Here is a 23276-nt window from a genome sequence, read left to right as displayed (position 1 = left end):
GAAACTTGCCGTCAGCACGCACTCAGCGGTCACACACATAGATATGACCGCCTGTTAATCCTTCCTTAACAAAGGTTTCACGTTAAACAAATTCTGAATACACAAAAATAAGTTAATAAAGTGGCCCTTTGCGCGCCTTCCCCGGGTATATTACCCAAACGTTGCTTGGCAAATGACTGAACAAGGCAGAATCAGACACGGAGAATCCCTGCTGTCTTCCTTGCGGCCTTTATTGTTTTCCTGATACTTATTGTCCTAAAAGCACGTTTAGAGGGGCACATAACTGCGGAAGGGCTTTTTGTTTGAATTAAGGAAGCCCCCATTGCTTCTAATATGTTTCCTCTCTTTTTGTTTTAATATTTGTCTTTATGATTCTGGGTTGGTGTTAAGTGTCATTTTTTCGGCGTTTATTGTTTTCCAGATGCTATGTTCTAGAAGCGCGTTCAAAGGGGCACATAACTGTGGAAGTGCTTTTTGTTTGAAGTTGGAGAGCTCATCTTTCTACTGATATGTTTCTTCTCATTTGTTTTAATATATGTCTCCATAATTCAAGATCGGGTTATCTCCGTTCCCCAAAGGAATTGTTCCCGAGAGTGCCGGACTGGTGAAAAAAAAGTCGCGTATTTGATGTAACAAAACAAAAAATACAAAAGCAAAGAAAAGCATTTTGTGTTTTTTTTTTTTTGTGTCAATTCCCGAGTTCTTTCTGTTTGTTCCTTTGTTAGCATTTTCAGTCTGCCTTATTTCATGCTTTGTGTTCGGTCTTTTCCCTTTCAAGTTTGTGAACTGTTCAACTTTGAGGTGGGGCATACCGGTTCCAATTCCAATTATATATTCCTACGACAAGTTTTTTTTCATATTAAAAATTTAAAGACCTAATGAGTACAAGCTATTGAGGAATATAATTAAGATATCTTACCAAGTACTCATAATCAATTGTATTCGTAAGATACCAAATTAACCAAAGTAATTGAAACATAGTATCTTGAATCGAGTATCTGAGATAGGTAAAAGTCTGGTCGACCGGCCTATGTGCGAGCGATGTTATTTGAAACCACTTAGTATTCAAATATGCCAGGTTGTTCAAGTGAGCTGCCGGGGCGGGTAGACGTTTCCGACCGGTTCTCAGGAGGAGGGGAAAGAGCGATGGCGGAACATAAAAGAAACAAGAAAAAAAACAAACACGAAAAACAGAGAAATAAAAAAAAAGAGGGGGGAGAGACGGAAAACGTTATACTCAGTTGGAGGGCTTGGCGGTCTACTGTGGTTTTATCTATTATTTCTCCACTTAAGGAAGAAGTCATACACGAAGAGGCTGCAAAAAGCGGAATGAACGGTTTTTAGGCCTATGCTCAAGGTCAAAGTGTGGAGCCCTGTACCCCACGTCTACCCTCTGTTGCGATCGGCCTTGGCCGAGGCCGCGTCTCTTCCTTCGCCCTCTCTTTGTGCCCGCCCGACCGTCTTGTTTATAATCGGAAAGCACCCGTCTGAGCCGTTGTTGATGCTGTTATGACCCGTCTCGATCTCCCTGTGTTTGTGAAGATCGACCTTGCATTCCGGTGCGGACGACGACCAAGCGAACGTCGAGACGGTTTGCGTGCGATCCGAACCCTTTTCGCACGTTCAACCGAAACCGGAGAAGCGTTTCTCTTGGGCCTCGGCTCAAGGGCATCAGAACCGACGTTCCCGTCGGTGTGCTTTGTCTGCGGCGTCTGCCTGGCGTATGCCTTCCACGAGAACGTTGCCGTCGGTGTGTTCTGTCTACGGCGTCTGCATTCCACGGAGGCGTCTGCATTCTACGAGAACGCCAGACGGACTCCGACCCTGAACAGATGGACAGTCTGTTGTGTCTACCGTACGCGAGACATTCCCCTACGAGGCGCCCTCAATTCGGAGAACGACCGAGCATCGGGGCCGAGAGGAGGAGGCTGACGTTGCAGCGTGCGTCTCGCTGCGCCGTAACGCCTGTGTGGCGTCGTTAAACGAAAACCTCAGCCTGGTTGGCGAAAACCTCAGCCTGTGTGGCGACACGGAACCTCAGCCTGTGTGGCGACACGGAAACTCAGCCTGTGTGGCGACAGAAGAACGGAAACTCAGCCTCTGTGGCCACCCCAATTCGCACTAAGTATTAAATCTCCCTTTTGTCTTCTTTTTATCAATGTGAGTAGTCTCCTTTCGACCTTCCGATCCGGTTCAAGACAAAGAAAGATAACACGTTTCCTGCTGATGTTCCTGCCTGGAGTCAGTTTGCGATCCCTGTCTTCGCCTGGCCCTGCCTGAGGCTGCCTCGGGAACTCCTCGGTCACAACAACTCCCAAGATTCCGGAGGTCAGTGTGTGATTTACTCGGGGCGTTATTTTTTAATTTGTTATACGATTCTTGAAATACAAGGTTAACGCCCCTAATTGTTATAACGAATACGTATCGAAACAGACGTTTGCTGAGAGAGTAATAAACATATACCAACTTAGGAACTGGCCGACCAACAGCGACCCGCTTTAGAGCCTTTGATCATGGCATGTTTCCATATGGTCGTTCTTAGCAGAAGGCTCATTTCTTTTCTACTTCACGCGAACATTGAGCCTTTAAAGTCACTAAAACAGGCCCTCGTTTTTTTGCTTTTTTTTCAATTGCGTTGAAAGCGTATATTTGACATGCCTTCTCTGAAGCCCTGCACGTCCTTGTACATTGTACCTTGCATAGAACGCGGTGAAATTGGGCTAATTGTTTAGGTTTTGCCTAACTTTTGATGTTATTACCGATTTCTTTTTATGAGGAGTTTTTTTAGGAAATGTGACGGACGGAAGGTGTGCTCTGCTCTGTTTAACACGAAACGCTGAGCAGAGTAGACAGAGGGCCGCAGTGAGACGTGAAGAGCTAAGTGAGCAAGACTCCCGACTATCATGTACAAGAAGATGCGTGTAAGTGCCCTTCTTTGATCTCCCAAAAGTATCTCCTACAACCATTGTACTACTACGAAAGGTCATATATCACAACATTTCAGGCACCACTTTAGCAATGAAACAGCTGTCGCTTTCACTCGTAGAACACTTTGTGTGCTACAAATAGGTACTACAAAAGTATAAAGATCCCAACTTCGTTATACTTTGCAAAGTCGTCTTAAAAAGCAGTTAAAGCACAGTAATTTCACATGTACTAGTACTTTATACGGCCAGTTTTTTTTAATATTTCAGGCAAGTATAAAAATGCTATCCACATTTTAACGTTTCTTTCTTCTGCCAAACCAGCCATGTAATATTGCTCTAATTACATTTTCTACAGACTTTTTATCAACCGAAGCCTATAAAGTGGCGACGATAGAAATGTTACAGAATTTATGTCGTAAGGTCGCAATAAAGTTTATGTCATCACATTTTTACAAAAGTTTTCTATATTATACTTTACAGAATAATAAAACGCATTGGGGAGAGGCGACATCACAACCAGCTGAAACCTTCTTGCGGATGCGGCTTTCTTCGACTGTGTCAAATAATTATAGTTTCCTTTATTGATGCATAGCTGGGGACAGGTAACCAACCCTTAGAAACACAATTCGTATGCCTCATATGCGAGAAAAAAAAATCCGCACTCTTGTGATCTTTTCATATTCTGGGGCGGTCACCGTTCCCATGATCTCCTTTCGAGTTTGGGTTAATAGGGCAATGGAGCAGTGAACACTACATAATTACTCGTGCTATGAGTGCTCCGTGGCTTGTGTATTTATGATGTCTGCATATGTGCACTAGACAATCGGCAAATATATGTTTTAACGGTTGCGTTGGGACAAATATAAAATTACTATTCAGAATATTTTCTCGCGAAAAGCGACCCCAACGTTTACAGAAAAGAGATGGACACGTTGTTAGAATCTCTGTGTGCTATACAATTGCTATACACTAACTTCTATAGAAAATTTACAGATAAAGCAACCGGAAGCAATAGACAGTATAAAATTGTAGATATATTTATTTAAAGTATCTATAGCCTCAACACACAATTTCATATGTATTGCAGAAAATGAACTCCATGAAATCACTTCAGCGAATGATGAGGCGGAACATCCGTTTAAACCAAATAATTAAGTTTTCGGTTTTGCTTTAGGCAATGCAAAGCGTCATGCGTGAATTGCGTAATGCCACAGCACAGACTAATATTTTGGTCTCATAATTCGCTGAGCTGATTTTGTGGAACACAGAGATTGGCTCTTTGAGTATTTTGCGGGTTAGTAGATGCGCAGGCATTTGTTAGACTGTTTTGGATATGTATGCTTGATTCATTTGCATATCTTAAGTATTTGCTAACGTTTTTGACAAATAAAGAGAAATCGAGCCCATTGATTGAGGCAGTGATAGCATACCTAGGTTTATTATAAAACGATAGATGTTCTATGTTTTCTCCCATTTTAATTAACATTTTTAACGCGTATCCAACACAGGGTTATTTTCTCGGACATAAAGTCATCTTCAGTTGCGCATATTTTTAAATCCGGACATTCCACACTTGTAAAAAATTACCACTCTGTGTCATTGCTATCTAGCTTTGCTAAAGGATCCCAAAAAGGTTCAATTTAAGTACAATTATATCTGAAGTTGAGCACTGATTTCCAAAGGGAAGGTCCGTAGAATAACTCATGCTCGTTTTTAAATTTCTCAGCACACGCTTCCATGAGGACGCAATTTATTTCGACGTGTAGAAAGCATTTTACCCCTTCAATAATAATATACCCCTACAAAACCTCGTTCTGCATTGTTTCAGCTCACTAGAGTATGCATGGCTTTTCAGTGATCCAGTTTGCCGTAGCGACTCGGTTTGTGTTGGTAATACCTGCCCGGTCGGAGTCGGTTTCGAAATCCGTGGTGCCTCAGGGCTCCATCCTGGCCCGCTTTTGGTTTCTTTTCTTTATGATTAAAATTTTCATGTCATACTGATGCAAATGTGGTTCCTTAGACCTATAGTGTTACGCTGTTTCTAAGCGTAAAGTCGCCATTGGAATGTACTCACATTCAAGACGATAATCAACATGTTTCAAGTTGGTGCATTAGAAACTGCTTGACACTTAATCCTTAGAGATCTTAAAATATTGTGCTATCTAGAAGCGTCACCTTATTTATTTTGCGCGCTACCTTGAAGGTGCCTTGATGCCCCGGGTATCCGTTATTGCGTATCTCAGTATACATATCGACAGTTCACTGGTTTTCAAAGGACACGTGTCCATGCTTTCAGAGTGTTAGGCGTAATTTCATGATTATGTTGCCATTTTTCATCTCCCTCTTGTCTGATTAATTTGTTGAACTAACTAGTCAGATTAGGGTTAAAATTCGAAATGGGCATCTAGAATCCTCTATGTATAGAACATAAACGTCAATCAAAAGCGTACATAAACAAATGAAAAGGATAGCTTATGAACGCTGTGTGTGGACGATTTTTTTATCATTACGAGACGTTACTTAAAGGGGCACGTAGTCCACTTTTTTAGCTAACCCAAAATAATGCAATTTTCTGAATAAACTGACTTTAGTATTAACGGTTTGTTATTTCTTTTGTCTCCAAATTAATGATAGCTATTAAGAAAACCGTAAATCAAGATGATGCAGAAACCAACATTCAAATTTCCGCGCGATCTCCAGTTGTGTGACGCCAACAAAATTGTACAGATTTTGACGTCGCGCTGGCAATATTCAGGAGAGTACGTCGAGCGCTTTTTTTTGCGTCTCTCAATGAATGAGCACCTAAGCATTTTTTTCCCACCATCACGATCCAACAATTCCATATTCCGTTAAGTGTGAGCCGACAGCTATCAAAGTTTTATTAACCTTGCACGCTTCCTGTTCCCCTTTGTCGCGGATTCAATTGGCATACAATGAGAGCAGCATCTGCATAATATATGTGCCTTAGGGATTTTACCTTCTTTGTTCCCCAATTGATCATATTACCTGAATAGGGCAAGAATATTTGTTTTGCTTTTTCGCAATCTATCGCGGCTTGTTTTGTAGTATATTACGTGCACACTGCAAAAGCTTAACAATTTATGGGCACAGAAGAAAAAAATTATTATTATTATTATTATTATTATTACTATAGTTTTGTCACCTAAAAATTAATATTTTCAAAGTTACTGACCTTTTTAATTATACATACGTCAAATTCTTAACTATCGAATAATCGAAAATTCTCAAGTTCTGAGAATTACAACCCACAATTAGAACATGCGAGTCAAAGATGAATCAGATGCTTCTTCAGTTACAGCATCCGAGGCGTGTTCCTATCAAAACCAACTTTACCTTTTCTGAACACTTCGTAACAGCTAGAGATTACGAAGAACCGCGCTTGACTTTAAGCATGAAAGTAATAAAGTAATGAGAGCAATATCTCTGTCGCAAAAAAACCCCCAAAAAACTACATGTTGTGCAGCTAGTGTGGCAGTAGGTCTACAATGCCGAATAAACGAGTGTTTCTCCGTGAGGGTGTAGGCAATTACCGACCAAATCGCCTCGAGCAGCGTCGCAGCTTTTTTTCGGTGTCGTGGGTGAAAAGCGGAGAAAATTTCCTCCTCGTAAAAGTAATTCTTATCTAGAACTTCTTCCATGTTTCTAGACAAGACGCTTTGAGATACGAGGTGCGATAGAAAGAGGAATAGCAGTGGTAGGTGAGGTCGTCGATAACGAGATCGACGAAGGGTCGGTGACACACTACGCTGCTGCTACTCCGGGGAAACAGTACGAAGGCGCTTCGGTGAAGTAACTGAAAAAGAAGACGTACCTCGACGAATGCTCGCCCACGCTTTTACGGTCCTTATTTTAAAACGATCGTGATTGACGACGGTCACTGACATGTTTTCTTTGACCATTAAACTCGTGACGCGATCGCAGAGAGCCGGAACTGGCAATTTCTTCGAACGTGAAACTAAACAGGAAATGAAGTCCACAATGTTGGATCCTTGAAGGGGTTTATCGTCGACCAATATTTCCAAGGCTTGCGGATCCCAACTGAGCACCGGTTTCAGTAGACTAAAAAGCGATCGACCGTTGTGTTTGCAAGTTTTGCTAAAGTAATTGACTACACCGGGAAGGTCGTGATCATACCCACGTTTTTCCTCGCTCGTCTGCGTTGCCCGTTCTTCCGTAATGGGCGTCACTCTCACCTCATTGTCGTCGATGTTAGTGCAACTATCATTCGAATTGTACGGACGTAACATTTTGTGTAGTGTTTGGATTATTTTCTTTCGCTTGAGTTAATCTACTTTCTCGTCTCTTTTAGAATCTCGGGAATGTTCTCCTTGTGAGGTATCAGATTATACATTTTTTCGTTTTCTCAGACTCCGATAGCCTTTGCGATGGCTTTTCCCCCGATGGCTGATATGAGGCCTCAAAGAGCAGGAAGGAGCAGGGGCAAAACACCTCTCTTCGAGAACAGCGTTTTTCTTACGTTAATGTGCGTTGTCTATCGATTTCCCAGTCTCCGTATGACGGACGCAAATCTTTTCACCTTCTTTTTTATAACTGCGGAGATAAGGAAGGTTTCGAAGCATAGGTTTAAGCAAATTTCCCTAATTAGTTTTATATTTTCTTCCTTAGCGTGACGTACCCAGGCAGCACACAGTATTGCGCCAATATTGCCGTCAGATCGGAGAAATCGGGCCAATATCATTCTGATACTGCCAATATTGCCGCTGTATCGTGAAGTTGGGGCCAGTATTACTGTGATGTGGCCGATGTCGGCGGAACATCACTTGGGCCGGCCAACGCCACGCTGATATACAGTATCCAGCGCCGTTTTTCGGCAATTTGTCGGGTCTGAACCGGCTATATCGGCCGGTATTAGGGATTCTTGACCGTTTTTAAAACGATACTGAATTAGTCAATCGCGCCGGCCAATCGCGGCGGCCGCCGCTGTTGCCACGGACCGCCCCCGAGGGCGCGCCGGGCAATCTGTGGCTGGAACTTGGTTTTTTCCGTACAAACAAACGAAAAAAAACTTTTTTTTTGTAGTAACTTTTATTGGCGATTAGTACAAAAAAGGGGGGGGGGGGGTGCTAGAATGTTCAGTTTACAAGGTTGGCGGCGCAAATAATATTGTTTTTATACAGCTATGCCTCTGCGGTGATTTCAGGTAGCGCGTCCCGACCTAGACGCATCCTAACTTCGGCAGTGATTCGCGGCGCGTCCGCTTGGGAGTCGGGAATGGCACCCTTGAAGCCCCTTCCACGGTATCTGTCTCGCAGCCAAAATGGCCGATTAAAGTTAAAATATAAGTCACGTGCAGTTCTTCGAGTGGCCGGTGCGGGAGAAATGGCGGCATTCCGATCGCTATTAGCTCGGTTCTCGAGTACGGATCGGTGCCACTTTTTCTGAGCAGCGTCTATGGCAGTTTTCCAACTGATCGGTTCTAATAAGGTTGGCTTGGCCCAAGTCCGCTGACACCGCAGCGGCCGCGGCCATGTTAACCGATATTCGCCCATCTCTTCCCAGAACTCGAATGATATCGCCGATTCTGGCCCTTTTGTAGAGCTATCGTTAACCAATATTGGCCCAACACTGGGCCGTGGTGCAAAACATGAAACTAGGCAAATATCGTGAGCAATAGTACCCCAACGCTGGCCCAGTGTCGGCGTGCTGCCTGGGTAGTAGTGATTTTCTTTGACTAGACGATTTGGCTTCCGACAGAAGGTGCGAAAATCTCGCGTGCTTGCTAATGCGTTTCAATAGGATGGTGAGACGAAGATGTCGTAGACGACTTCCGGACCCTCGTCCGGCAAGTTTTTTTGCTCTCACATGGAAATTATAGGGACAAGTTTGCGATAGGTCGATCAGAATGTAACTGAACGGCGTTCTACACGCGTTGGAATATATATATGCGGTAGAACATGCCCCTTGAACTCCCAAAATTCTTTCGGGATAGCACTTGGAGTTCATCGGCAATCCTAACTGAACATAATAGAATTAAGGGCGAAGAATTTAGTTTGATTATTTTAAAGTACGAATGCTGAATAAACATGTTCTGTGTGAGGAAAAGGAGAGAAACATTAGAGTATTGAGCATATATTATAAAATATTCACACATGTCTTTGAGCTTGGCTCCATTTGCGAGAAAGTCGTCAAAATTAATCAGCGAATTCCTTTCAGGGTCTAAAGTTTGCGGCATCTCCTCGGTGAAAATAACCCTCCTCATCTCTGAAACCCAGCTCTGGGGAAACACGAAAACCTAGTAGACGACGTGAGACTCATTCTCGAACATTTCTCACTAAATCTAAAAAAATTGCGTATATACGTGCTTTTGCCCGATTTAGAGGAGCCAATCATCGTGATGGACGCAGCTGTTTGGAAACGAAATTTGTTCAGGTCCGGAGACATGGTGACGTCAACTGCTGGTCGACAAACGAAAAGAAGATATTGCAGACGCTTTTCTAGGTACTCGCGAGAGAGGAGCACATTTCCCGACTCTCGCAGCTGCGGACACTATACTCTCGCTTTACGATAAATGCTAATTTTAACACGCGTAGCAACAGTGCGGTCTATAGCGACGCCCGAACGTGTGAGTAATACTGAATCACAATGCTTACGCAACGAAGTACATGCCTCAAAAATTAGCGGGGGTTTCTCCAAGGTCGGAGCGCACCGCGATACCGGGTCCGTCTAGCAGGAAAAAGCAAGTCTGAAAATGTCTCGACGGCTCGGAAAGTTATAATTTTTTAATGCAAATTAAATACGTTGCTTTTGAGCTCCGCTCGCTCTTTTTATTGTTTCGGTCTCATTTTCCTTTTTATATATAGTCAACGTTAGCGCACGTGTTGATTGCACAACGAGTCGTCATTTCGTAAGGAGCTTGGTATAAATGCCGGGGATTATTCCGTATTTCTTCACTGCTTTCTCTCGAGAAAAAATGTAATGCTAGGAAAAGCTTTGTAGCTCAAATCCCGTTGTAATAATGTGATTATTTACAGAACTATCATCTCACCTCTAGCCACAGCCCCTCCGATCAACTCAAAATGGACAAGGTCCTGAACAAGCCGCGTTCACTTCAAGCGCCTTCAATCGCCTCTGTTTCTAAGCATGGGCCAAATCCCGTGCAATGTCAAACTAACGGTGCTGGAAGTGAGGTGAGTGGACATGCTCTACCGGTCATCCGTGTGTGTGATCCTCCAGCTGGAGTACAAGTTGGTAAAGGTATTTTTACGGAAGCGGTTCGCGGAACTGACCGAGGAAGGCATTGAGAGCATGAGGGCGATGAAGGGACTATTGAATGAGAAAAAGAAAGAAGAAAGCGCGGTCACAAATCATCATTTTCTCGTGCTCGGACGAAAATCGTTCAGTCGCAGAACAATTAAAAAATGAAATAGTAACCTGTCATTTGTGTGATATACGGGAGCGGCTGCAGTGCTTCCCCACGGAGGCGTTACAAGTTCTCCTGGCCCAGGTTCACTATATTCCCCACAAGATTGGCTTCCGTTTAACAACCCTCAGTTGGTTTTGCATACTTGTAATCCGATCCATGGCGAGTCGCTCATCGTCGAGCAGTTTTCGTACCGGGGCGAGGACTGCGTGAAAACGTTCAATTCCAATTAATCAACTGTCCAAGCTCATTGGCGAATGGATTCGTAGTGAGGAAGTGCCAATGGTGAGCGTGGACGAAGAGGCTCAAAGGTCGGCCTCCCCGCTGCACGATTTGTCTCGCATCTTTCGGAAAGCGAAAAAAAAAAGTCAGAGATCGCTTTTACTCTAGCGGATTACGCAGACAGTCGTTGTGTCAGGGAGTCAATCTAAACCTAAGAGTAGACAGGAAAGTCATTCCAGTCGTTGCACAGAACAATACGAATGGCCTGACCTTTATTTTACCGAAAGTCGACACATTCGAGTCTAAATATATTAAAGTGCTCATCTCTAGCTTCTAAAAATTTAAGAGACTCGACGTGGGTAACCTGTGGTTTCTCGACAGTCTAGCCTTTCTCCCCGCCACCTTGCGCTTGCTGGTAGACGACCAGGCTTTTCCGCAAAACGTGAATCTTCTGGCGCAGAAAGGCGTGTTTTCCTACGACTATACATGACCAGTTTGAAGGCTCACCAGGAGCCCGAGCTACAACCGCGCGAGTCCTTTTTCAACAAGCCTAACGGCAGCCAAATTTAAGAGGAGGACTACCGTCACGCCCAAACTGTCCTTCTAACATTAAATTTCAAACGTTTAAGAGAATACAGTGCCTGCTACCTGAAACTCGATTGCCTCCTTCTTGGCGAAGTGTTTTAACACGTCAGGAAACGGGATTTAGACACGCGCGAGATTGATCTGTTACATCACGTTTTCCTCCCTGTGCTCAGTCTCACCTACGAACTTAGACAGACTGGGATAAAACTGGAGCTGCTCTACGACATGGATGCGTATCTCTTCATCGAAGCTGGTTTGCGAGAAGCAATCTTTCAATGTGCCATTCGTAACGCGAGGACTAACCTGTTTACTGCGTTAATGAGGTCTTCTGGCAATTCGTAGAAGCCCTCGAGGATCTCAATTCGCTCTTGTGTCATGAAGTGCTTAACCGTTGTCAGCTCTACCTGTACCTCCCTATCGAATGTATCTTCCTCCACGGGGCTGCCTTCCAGAGGCTGACCTGTTCCAAAAGACATCTCTGCAAAGCCGTGTTTTTTTTTCTATTTTTTTTGACAGTATGGGCGGCATAGGGCTGTCCGTTTGTTTCTCAGGAGGCTTATAGAGTAACCTTTTTCTCTTCGCTCAACAATCGTCCTGGGACAAAACAGCTATCGCAGACCGCTTTTCACCAGCGCGATAAAGTGTTGCTTTGGCCGTATTCAACTCTTTTTGGTGCCTTCCACTTTCCCGGCATCCGTACGCCTGACCAAGTACAGCTCATTTCATGGGCTCGTCACATTCTCGATGCTAAATGGGAAATTAAGTACTTCTAGTTCTACCTCGTACGGTTCGTATAATATAATAGCTTGAGAGAACTGTACATTAAACTTGCTTAAAATATTATCGTAAAACATTTCTGAGGAGGCATTTGAGAATGGCTTCACGTAAACTGATCCATTATTTGGATCAGTTTACGTGAAGCCAGTGAAGTGGGCACGGCGCTTCTGCCGTGAGAGCATCAGCTGACATGCCAACTGCCATTCTTGTCCAGGTGCTGGTGCTTCTGTTTAGCATCGCGCGGCCGACGACTCCGGAACCATCGCAGACAGAATTACTTCTGTCAACAAGCAACGTCACCCTGCCGTTCCGCATCGGCGATCTTGGCCACGTGCTGGAAGATTCAGCAACGACTGGGACCAATCACCGACAAAGAGCGTCTTCGGTGCTGCATAAAAGCTGGATGCTGTCTCCAACGGACTTTAGTGGGCACGGCGCTTCTGCCGTGAGAGCATCAGCTGACATGCCAACTGCCATTCTTGTCCAGGTCAGTAACGATAAGGGCTATCGTAGCAATTGTGTAGGATTGATTGTCCTGCCGTGCCCACGAGTGTTTTTGCAATGCGTATGTGAATGCTTCGCTGTTAGTAGACTGCTTTTGGGACTTTCTGGTGATATCGAATTAAACCCGGGCCCCGATAAGGAGACTATGGGAATGCTACAGGATATATTGAAAAAAACAGACTGAAATATCCAATGACATTAAGGAGCTTAAAACTGACAACCTTAATGTAAACAAGACACTCAAGAGCATTGAAGATAGGCTGAGCGGGGTTCTAAGTACAGTTACCGAAAATGGAAACAAAATTCGTGAATTCGAAAGCGAAGTACAGTTGTTGAAGAACACAATTGTACACCAACACGGAAGGCTTGTTGAATTTGAAGATAGATCCCGCCGGAAGATCTTTATAGTTTTCGGCATTCACGAGGAACCTGGAGAAACAAGGAGGAGTCTGGAACAAAAGGTGCTCGATGACGTCTTTAACAAGCAACTGGGTGTGTCCTTAACATCAGTCGAAAGAATTCACAGAATAGGGCGGATCACCCAAGGCAAAAATAGACCTGTAGTTCTAAGGGTATTCAACTATAATGAAAAAGTGTCTGTGTTTAAAAACTGTAAGAAACTAAAAGGAACAGCAGTGTCAATCTCCGAGGACTTTTCAAAAGAAACGTTGCAGACGAGGAAGAAACTGTGGGAGTCAGCACACGACGAAAAACCGGGAGGAGTAAGGGTTAAACATGTTAATGACAGACTTTACGTTGATGACGTGGCATACGTTTGGGATTCTGAAAAAGAACGGAGGGTAAAGTTAAACACATCACACACGGCCAGTTCCACGTCTGCATCGGAAAAAGAATGACATCAGGAGATTTCAAGATTGATAATAGTCACGCTAAATGCGCAAAGTGTTATGAATAAAACTGACCAACTGGAAGCTGTTTTAATCGATCATGACCCGCATCTTGTAGTGATAACGGAAACATGGTTGCGTTACGACGTATCAGATTTCCAAGTATTCCCTCCCGGTTACGATATTTTGCGGCGCGACAGAGACACTAGAGGTGGGGGTGTTGCCTTGCTTATAAAGCGGTCCTTGAGGTATCAGGCTGTAACGCATATCCCAGACCATGAGAGTGTATGGTGCAAGATATTCTTAAAACATTGTAACATTCTGGTCGGCGGAGTATATAGACCGCCATCCTCGGCCATCAGTTTTATTGAAAAAATTGATGATTTTTTGACACTCCATGCTAATGAACGCACTAAATTAATAGTTCTTGGAGATTTTAATTTCCCCCTCATTAATTGGAACGAAAAAATTGTCGAAGAGTCAGGTGGGAAACAAGATGATTACATGCTAGAAATATTGTTAAAACACGGCCTCGATCAAATAGTCCGGGAACCCACAAGAACGTGTGGGCCACGAAATTCCATTTTAGATCTCTGCTTTCTTTCGACGTGCTTTCGTGAGTACGAGGTGTCTGTTGTAGACGGGATTTCAGATCATAAGCTGGTGCGTGTGACGGTAACACAAAATAGCCCCCCTCAAAAACAGAAAAAGAATACGGCACTCGTTTACAACTTTGAAAAAGCTGAGGACACAACTGTCTTAGATTATTTGGATTATTCTCTCGATTCTTTTCGCCAGGACGCTAACGTTGAAAGCCTCTGGAATCACTTTAAGGAAGCAGTAAACTACTGTCTAAAAGCGTATGTTCCTCAGAGAATAAAAAAGATTAATAAGACAAATCCTTGGGTCACACGTGAGATCATCCACTTAAAGCGCAGATTAAAACGTAAGAGACTGTGTAAGCACCGGAACTTGTTAGCAATTAGTTCTTTAAGCCGTGATGTGAAAAAGAAACTCAAAGATTCCAAAACTAGCTATTTTGCTAATACGATGAGTACGATTTTAAAAACATCGCCTCATAAGTTTTGGCAGCATCTGTCCCCTAAGCAGAAAGTTATAAAAGAAGCTTATGTAGACGGTGCTATATGCGATAATCCGCTTACCGTAGCAAATGAATTCAATAGCTACTTTCACTCGGTTTTTTCAGCAGGCACATCTGTAAATGACCTGACTGACAATGAACCCAGTCTGCAAACACAGCCTATTCAAATTACTTACGAGGGAGTGAGGGCCTTACTACTAAATATTGACATAAAAAAATCACCGGGACCAGATAAAATCCCAAATGAATTCCTGAGGCGTTACTGCGAACCGGTTTCACGTGTTTTGACCATTATCTTTCAACAGTCGCTAAATACATGTTGCTTACCAAAGGATTGGTTAATTGCCAAAGTTGTACCCATTCACAAATCGGGCAACCATCTTGAAGTTAAAAACTACCGGCCAATATCGTTGACATCAACAAGCTGCAAAATGCTCGAACACATCATTTCTAAACATCTCGTTGATTTTCTAGAAGACAGAAACCTTTTTTATGATAAACAACACGGTTTTCGCAGGAAGCTATCGACTATCACCCAGTTGTTTGAATCAACTCATCAGTTTGGAAAAGTGCTAAATGTTCGTGGCCAAGTAGATGTTGTATCTATTGACTTATCTAAAGCATTTGACAGAGTCACGCATTCAAAGTTACTTGAAAAGTTATTGCTTCTTGGTGTTGATAAGAACTTGGTTCTCTGGATTAAATCATACTTATCTGATAGGACACAGTACGTTGAAATTGACGGTCATGCGTCATCTGTTTTACCGGTCACGTCTGGCGTACCCCAAGGATCTGTTTTGGGGCCAGTTTTGTTTTTGGTTTATGTTAACGATATCGCTCAAGATATCGACCCAGCTGTAGAAGTGCGTTTGTTTGCTGATGATTGTTTGGTTTACATCCCCGTAGTAACTGTAGATGATCAAGAATTATTGAATGACTCCTTGACGAATATATTTCACTGGTGTGAAAAATGGGATATGCGAATTAATTTTGATAAAACTACTGTCTTAAGCATAACCAAAAAGAAGTCTCCGTTGATGTTTTTGTATGAAATAAATGGTGTAGTCTTGCAACGTTCTAACACTATTAAGTATCTTGGTATTGCTATCTCGGGTGATCTCAGCTGGAATACGCACGTTAAAAATGTATGTAATTCAGCATATAGGAAACTTTGTTTTATGAGGCGATCTCTAAGGGGACGAACTCCGATATCCGTACCAACGTTTATAAAACTCTAGTGCGCCCGACATTGGAATATGCATCGATAATATGGGACCCCTACGCACAAACTCAAATAGATAAAGTGGAGCGCATTCAAAGGCTAGCAGCCAGGTTTGTCTTTTCTAAATACGATAGACATGAGTCTGTTTCGGCATTGTTGAGGGAAGCCCAATTATCGTCCTTAGCGTCAAGACGAAGAATTGCGCGGCTGAAGTTTTTTTATTTGTTGTATTTTAAATATCTTCGTATTGACACGCAAACTTATATCAGATCTCCTGGAAGACGGTCTCGACGACTAAACAATGAATGGTCAGTTGACCCATTTATGCCCAATATTGACATTTTTAAATATTCGTTTCTTGTGAAAACAATAGAAGAATGGAACAGATTACCCCCAAGTGTTTTTTCGGACGTCACGTCTGTTGAAGAATTTGAAGTAAAGTTGATGAACTGGTTTGCTGACGAGTAGTTGCACCTGTGAGAATGATTGTTCTATGTATAATTTCTTGTGTCACCTGTATTTTGTTTGATATATTACTGTATCCACTCCTGCTATAACCCGCAAGGGTTGGCAGTATTAGAAATAAATAAATAAATAAAAAAATTATTTTGTTTTGCTCTTCACGACCGATCTATACGTAGGTCAGTAGCAAACTAACCGGACTGCTGACAAGATCCAGTATTGTCTTTAGCTACACCTGCAACCGCTGGGGAGAGAGAGAGATACACACACACACAGTCACCTGAGGTCTATTGATTTTTTTTTTTAGAGAGGATCTACGGTGATCAGGCAATATCGAAGTACATCGGTTGTAAGGCAATGGATGTAGGTTGCGTCGATGTTGCGCTTACAACAGATTGCGCGTTTCCTGGTCTTAAGAGTATCCGAGGTGAATCCCACCACGTCCGCCTTCTCCGCTGCGGCTACTTTGGTCAACACCTTGCCCGGCAATTGTGATAAGAGCACAACGGGCTGCTTGTGCGATTCCCAATTTTTGTGCCGCCCCTTGTAGCGTTCGTAGACGTGAGATATTTGCCTGAACACGACGGGGTACACTTCATACGGAGCGAACTTGCCAAAAATGACGAGGTCCCCCAAGAGATCGTACGCAGACAAAAATAAGTCGTTATTTGCTTTTCGATGCGTAGCGCAAGCTTCGACAAGGCTCCGTCGAGTGTGCTCTTCTGCGCAGCCATCCAGCCATTCACGCACGAGCATCTTGTCAGATCGACCTCCGTCGTACGAGTGACAGTCCGAGTCCAAATGCGCCGAGAGCTTTGGGGGCGCCACGAGTTAACGAGCACTGTGTGAATCGCGCGCGAAAATACGGATATAGCACGCGTTAGGAAGACGACCGATAAAACATATTAGCGCGCAGTGACTCATGTAATATTACGTCACATGATCTGCAGCAATGACGCATACAAATCCCGTGGAGGATGCCACACGAGTTATGTGATATTAGCTCTCAAGTCAACACATGTATGCAAAGATGACAACTGATTGATGGCGTCGTGACTGACGTGCACCGTCGATTTACGCATTTATTTTTTGAACCAGGTTACGAAAACCAAGTGGCAGGACAGCTTTAACACTTGAAGTGAATAGCGATTGCTTGCGAAATACGTATAACTAGCACGAGTTATGATGTGATGTGTGTGCGTGTTCTAACTCAGCAGAAACACAGAAAATGCACTCATTATAATATTCTACCTTTCAGGGATCATATTTAATGAAAACATGAGGAAACTGGGTGTATGTCCAGTCGACGCAGAACCTTTTTAGCGAATAAAAGAATTACCGCACAGCGATTCAAATAAAATCGCATGACCTTCGTCACGTCCGCGGCAGTGACACCCCCAGACCCACTTTCCCGCGGCACAATTCAAATCAAATAGCGCCTATCGCCCTCTGTCAGATGCTGCACGAACCCCGTGACATTACGTGGGACGCCCTCTAATCCTTTCTCTGTCCGCCATTCAAACCCTATAGCACCTGGCGCCCTCTGTCGAATGCAGCTCGAAACCAGTGACAGTGGGCGTGGTGAACGCGAAGAAAGCTGAGAACATCATAGGCGACGACCGAGATAACAACGATTTACTATGAATTAAAAAAAAACAAAAAAACATGTATTAGAAATGAGGCAGTTGAAGTTTACAAGCGAAATTTTTGATTGAATAAACATATTAATACTAAAACAGACGAATGTTTTTTTTTTTTTTTTAGATATGTCGTTTTTTATCCGTTCGCACATCCCCACATGAATCTTCCTATATTTGTTTTATTCTTCCAGCGAGACCTTGTCCTGTCACCTCTGCGGTACTTCGGCAGACGTCTACGCATTACGATGGCGAGCAAAGGATCCCAGCGTTATACCAATCTTGTACTTCCCAACCGGTTCTAATTTACGTAGGTTTTACGTCCCCTTCCTTTGCTAGGACGCGCTAGCATAGTCCATTTTGTTAGCCTTTTCCTGGACATGCATAACCGAGTTCGAATTTACAAATAGTCTCAAGAATACGGTTGGGTGGAAAATACTTACTTGGAGCACCGTGTTGGTACTCATGAGCAATCCTTACCAGGGCTTTTCGATCAGACGATACATAGAACCTGGCAGGAAAATATTGGTGCTTAATTGTTGTACTTGCAAACGTGTTTAGCATACGCTACATGTTGCCGCAATCTCCTTTCTTGTGCACTCACCGGAAAATCTGAAAACCGCCTTTCCAATAGCATATAACCTCCTTTGCATTGGAATACGTCGCTGCAAGAAACACAAAATAATCGAGAGGTAGGCCAGCACCTAATCGTACGAGGAAGCAACCAAACCGGCGTAACCTGACGTGGATTATCAGTTGGACTGTTTTACCTGACTGTTGGTGGAACATTTTACGGAAAGCTCTTTGCTTTGAAGGCGGTACGTTAAAAAGGCACTAATTTGCGTTGGGAACTCGATAGAATTTAAAATAGGAATAAGACACCCTTTTTAAAATACCGCTCAATAGGGCTCACGTTTTTGGTTCGCTTGTTTGCTATCAAATGTGGCGTTTTTTTTTTCTTTTTGGCCTGAAGATACCGAAAATCGCCTCTGTCCCTTCAGACTCCGCAGCTTTATAATCACCACCTTTATTGGCCATTAGCGGAATCATTTGCAGTTTATGTGCTTTTTCAACATTTTGTATTTATATTGACGTAAATATTTTGAAGTTAAGTTTATTCAGGTTAGCATTGGCATAAGTAAAGAACGCAAGCTCATATAAACTGGAAAATAGGCCAATTAAGATTTATTGCGGCAGTTATGGCTCAGGTCTGGCACTTACTTTGAAAGAACTGTGGCGCACCAGAGAAAGGCCAAACTTGGTGTGGCCAAAATACCCAAATTAGGCGTTGCTCTGGCAGTTAGGGTTCAAGTCTGGCACTTACTTTGGCAGAACTGTGGCGGACCAGAGAAAGGCCAAACTTGGCATGTACGAAATACCCAAGTTAGGCGTTGCTTTGGCAGTTATGGCTCAAGTCTGGCACTTACTTTGGCACAGCTGTGGAGGGCCAGAGAAAAGCCAAACTTGGTGTGACCGAAATACCCAAATTAGGCGTTGCTCTGGCAGTTATGGTTCAAGTCTGGCACTTATTTTGGCAGAACTGTGACGGACCAGAGAAAGGCCAAACTTTGCATGTCCGAAATACTCAAATTCGGCGTTGTTTTGGCAGTTATGACCCAGGTATGGCACCAACTTTGGCGCTCCTCTGGCGTTCCAGAGAAGAGCCAAACTTTGGCATGCCCTAGGATCGCCCAACTACGGCTATAGTTAGGCACCGTTCTTTGGCACTGATGATTGCCATGGTGCAAAATCCTAACTGCGCCAAAGTTGGGCCCTTATGTTTGCCAGACCTTTGCCCAAGTTGGGCATTCCTTTGGCGTGCTACCTGGGCAATGTTAATTTATTTAATATGATAGACTCGCTCATTTAAAGGGAGGATATGTTTCAGCCCTGAGCGGTAATTTAACAAGTTTCAACCTCCTCAGATGAGATTCAGATACGCGAGACTTCCTTTAGGGCAAATGTTTTCTCGCTTTTTTCTTACCCAAGACTAAATTTGAGTGGACTTTCGTACGGAATGTTTTGTTATCATTTAATAATTGGGAGTCCTGGGCAGTCTTGGGTAAGTTGCTTTTAAAAAGTAATTCGTTACAGTTACAGTTATTTTCAGAAAAAAGTAGCGAAGTTACCGTTACAGTTACCGCAACAAAAGAGTTAATTGTTACAGTTAGAGTTACTTTCAAAAAGTAACGACGTTACTTTTCAGTTACTTTTCTATAACACAAAAAATTAGGAAAAAACTAGAAAACGCCCCTCACCAAGTTTCTTTGCATAAAATTAAAAAGTGCGCTTTTTACTTCATATTGTGGCTTAGTTGCAGTGGCTTCTCAAATTTGCTGTGTGAAAGCTTCCTTCGTTTAATGGCGAAATGTCTGCCCTTGCTGAACAGGCGCCCAACTGGCGCCCTGGAAGGAATTGCATGGAGGCAAACGCGGACCCAATACAAATGTCCTACTCTTGGTAGTACAAGCACATTGCTAGCTCGTTGACGGTTGCGTTGGGTTCATAGAGTCCCTGGACATATTTCAGTTCGTACCCGGCAAGCCAGAAGCAAGCCCCGTGCAAACAGCAGTAAAGTTTTGCCTCAACTGTTGACACCACGCCGGTACAGTGGCGCGAAATCAAAATACGAAACATGCACATTGCGGAGTAGTGGCGCTAATCAAAATACCAAACATGCGCATTGCCCTCCGCGTGTATAGTTGATTCATGGTTGATTCACCCGGTTAAAAAGCGTTTGTGCAGGAAAAAGAACACCGCAACATAGTGCTTCAGATACTAAGATGTAAGTGCTCAGTCTCAAAGTAAAAGCGCGTGCGTAAAGATAATTACATTTTTTTTCATCAAATCTGCACGTGGCAATAATCAGGACGTGACTCGCGAGAAAGAACGCGTATTCACAAGTTTGTAAAAGGCCAACTTGACACTCGAAATATCGGAAGACAATTTTTAAAGTGCAAGGAATAGGTAGATTGTACTCATTCAATTATGTTATTCTTAAAAAAGTGGAAAGTAACGACAAAAGTAACGTCGTTACTTTCATTGTTACCGCAGAAAAAGTAATAAAACTACAGTTACACGTTACATTTTTAAAAAAGTAACTCGTTACAGTTACAAGTTACCAAAAAAGTAACGAAATTACAGTAACGCGTTACTAGTAACGCGTTACTACCCAAGACTGGTCCTGAGGCACAAGCCAGACTTCTGATTAGTAATACTCGTACACCCAGAACAGTTTAATTACAATTAGAACAGTTTAATTACAATCAGTACAATTAAGGCTTATGTTCTCGTTATTTTTTCTTTGTACACGAGAACGCCTTTGAGCGCAATGTGTGGATAAATTCTTTTAAATTCGCAATGGTGTGTTTCTGCTCTTAAAAAAGTTACCTCACAAAACTCATGCGACTTGCCGTTTTCGAAGTCTCAGGTTGTAGTTTCCATTATATAATATACATATTTCTTGGTGATCGTAATTGCGTAGAATATTTTGGTCATATTTTCAAAGTATGATTGTGAATTATTTGCACGCATGCGTTTTTGTTCTGACATTTATGCTGCGTCCCATATATCTATCTCTCGTATAAATCTACATGCTTGTGCATTTCCGGTTCTGTTAGTGCACTTCAAAATGGAAATGAACATTCTGTTCTTTTAGAAATTTCGAGTTTGTTTCTGAGTGTGCAAACAATTGAATGTGGCTGAAGACTTAATTGTCCAATTTTATAGGCGTGAGGTACCTTTAAATGGCTACGTTTTATTTATCTTGCTGCTTTGGCGGCTAATTGTGCGATGTTTGGTGTTCTGACTAAACAAGAACACAGCAAATGTAGTCGTTATAATAGTGTAATCTTGAGGTTCAATATCTGCTCAAAACAGGCGGTATTAAAGAAAACATGAACCAGACTCGTACCTAGTATATTACACACTCGTTTCGCTCTTCCAATTCAAATTTTATTACAATACTGTATAAAATAATTTTTCTAGTGGTCTTCATCACCAATACAACACTGCAGGTACGCCCTGTTTCAATAAAATATATTAAACATACTCGGAAAATCAAGTCGTTTATGTAGAAACGGATATATTTCCTTCGACAATGCTACAACCGGTGTCTATGGGAAAATAATGAACAAGTTAACAATAAACAAAATTCTAAGTACAAACAAAGAATGCTTGACTTCAAACACCATTGTTTTCATGTACTCACTTTGTTTTTTCTCCGTAGTTCCCAGAAGGCTTCATGTTTCTTGGTGCATCCTACACTCCTGTTCAACGCTGACAAAAATGGCTGCCAGAACTTCCTTCAGAGAACCAGAAACGTGGGAGTCAACAGGCGGTGCCGCCTTCTGCCAAGAGAAACATAATACGTCTCAGTGAGTATCCTGTTTACGTGAGTTGCATGAAATATCAAATTACTACAGCGTTGGGCTGGACCAACGAATTGAACAAAATTTGATTTGTTTGTTACCATCTACGACTTCCAATTGTTCTGAATCATTTGGGGTATTTTTATCAGCGATGATTTGTCGGTAACAAAGTACGTAATTTAATAATCAAACAGTAACTTATCAGAGAAACATAATAAAAAAAAGTTCCATTCCATGAGCAGGATAATAGATTATTATGCGAATTTTGAAAGCTTCTAAGTAACTTATTTTTTTTTGTAACTTCGCAAGGGAGGAGGGGCAACTTCTGCCCTGTAGGCCGGTGAAGCTGACGCATAAATATTTGAGGCATGTTTGATGAGATAAGAAAAACAACGTTGTATTTCCCCTCAGAAGAGCAGATGATATATACAAACAGGGTAGGGCGTATGTACATAACACGAAGTCTCGCTGACCGATTTGGTGTGAAGTTGCAACCCAAAACAAATTACCCTGCTATTTGTCTTTTGGCTTTGTGGTTTCCCCAGACAGAGCAGCCATCCAAAACCCAAGCATTCGCCTGTCCCCTCTTTCTCTTTAATCGGCAGTCTCCATTCCGAAAATTCCAGCCACCGTGACGTAGCTTTCACCCTCCTTGCTAGTGTCCCATCGCCCGGCTGGCCGTTTAGCGCTACGTAGTATAATCGTATCACGACTAAGTGGGTATTATGAATAAAAATCACATTACGTCGAAATGACTCGGCATGTTGAAATGTGCAGTCGCGTCTTGATGGAGCGTTTCACTCGACGGGCCATTCCGGCACGGCGGGGACATTCGGAGGACGGCTAAAAGGTGCCTTACGGCGAAGGTGCTTTACGACAGCGAACACGCTGCGATAGCGGTCATGTACGGCAGAGTCGGCTAATAAAAAATGGCTAATAAACCACATTCTTTTCACGGTGAAATATCGTGCATGCAGGATATAGCACATATCAACAGGTCACACAAATCAGAGTGAATTTTATTCGACTCTTCATTCATTTTACAACACAAATAATGAACGCACTTTTACCAAACCTGAAAGTTTCTTGAAGCGACCACGAAACCCGGCAAAACACCGCAGAGCTCTTCGAGCTGTTTCTTCGTTGGTTATTAGCGAATTCACCGCCGTGAGATGAACGATCTCGTGAAAGCGCTACGAATACTTCCCACGTCGACTT

At 42.9% G+C, this 23276-nt stretch overlaps 1 long non-coding RNA gene across 1 annotated transcript; it reads left to right on the top strand.

Moving 5' to 3' along the window:
* The first annotated feature begins 1936 nt into the window (after window positions 1–1936).
* Window positions 1937–23002, top strand: LOC121835541. The gene is made up of 4 exons (XR_006077661.1): window positions 1937–2328; window positions 9941–10096; window positions 21917–22064; window positions 22836–23002. It is a non-coding gene; the product is annotated as an uncharacterized LOC121835541 (long non-coding RNA).
* The last annotated feature ends 274 nt before the right edge of the window (window positions 23003–23276 follow it).

Source organism: Ixodes scapularis, unplaced genomic scaffold, assembly GCF_016920785.2.
Source record: "Ixodes scapularis isolate PalLabHiFi unplaced genomic scaffold, ASM1692078v2 PGA_scaffold13__105_contigs__length_92229423, whole genome shotgun sequence".
Taxonomy (NCBI): domain Eukaryota; kingdom Metazoa; phylum Arthropoda; class Arachnida; order Ixodida; family Ixodidae; genus Ixodes; species Ixodes scapularis.
The sequence above is the reverse complement of the archived record's forward strand: the minus strand, read 5'-3'. Positions and strand labels throughout refer to the sequence as shown.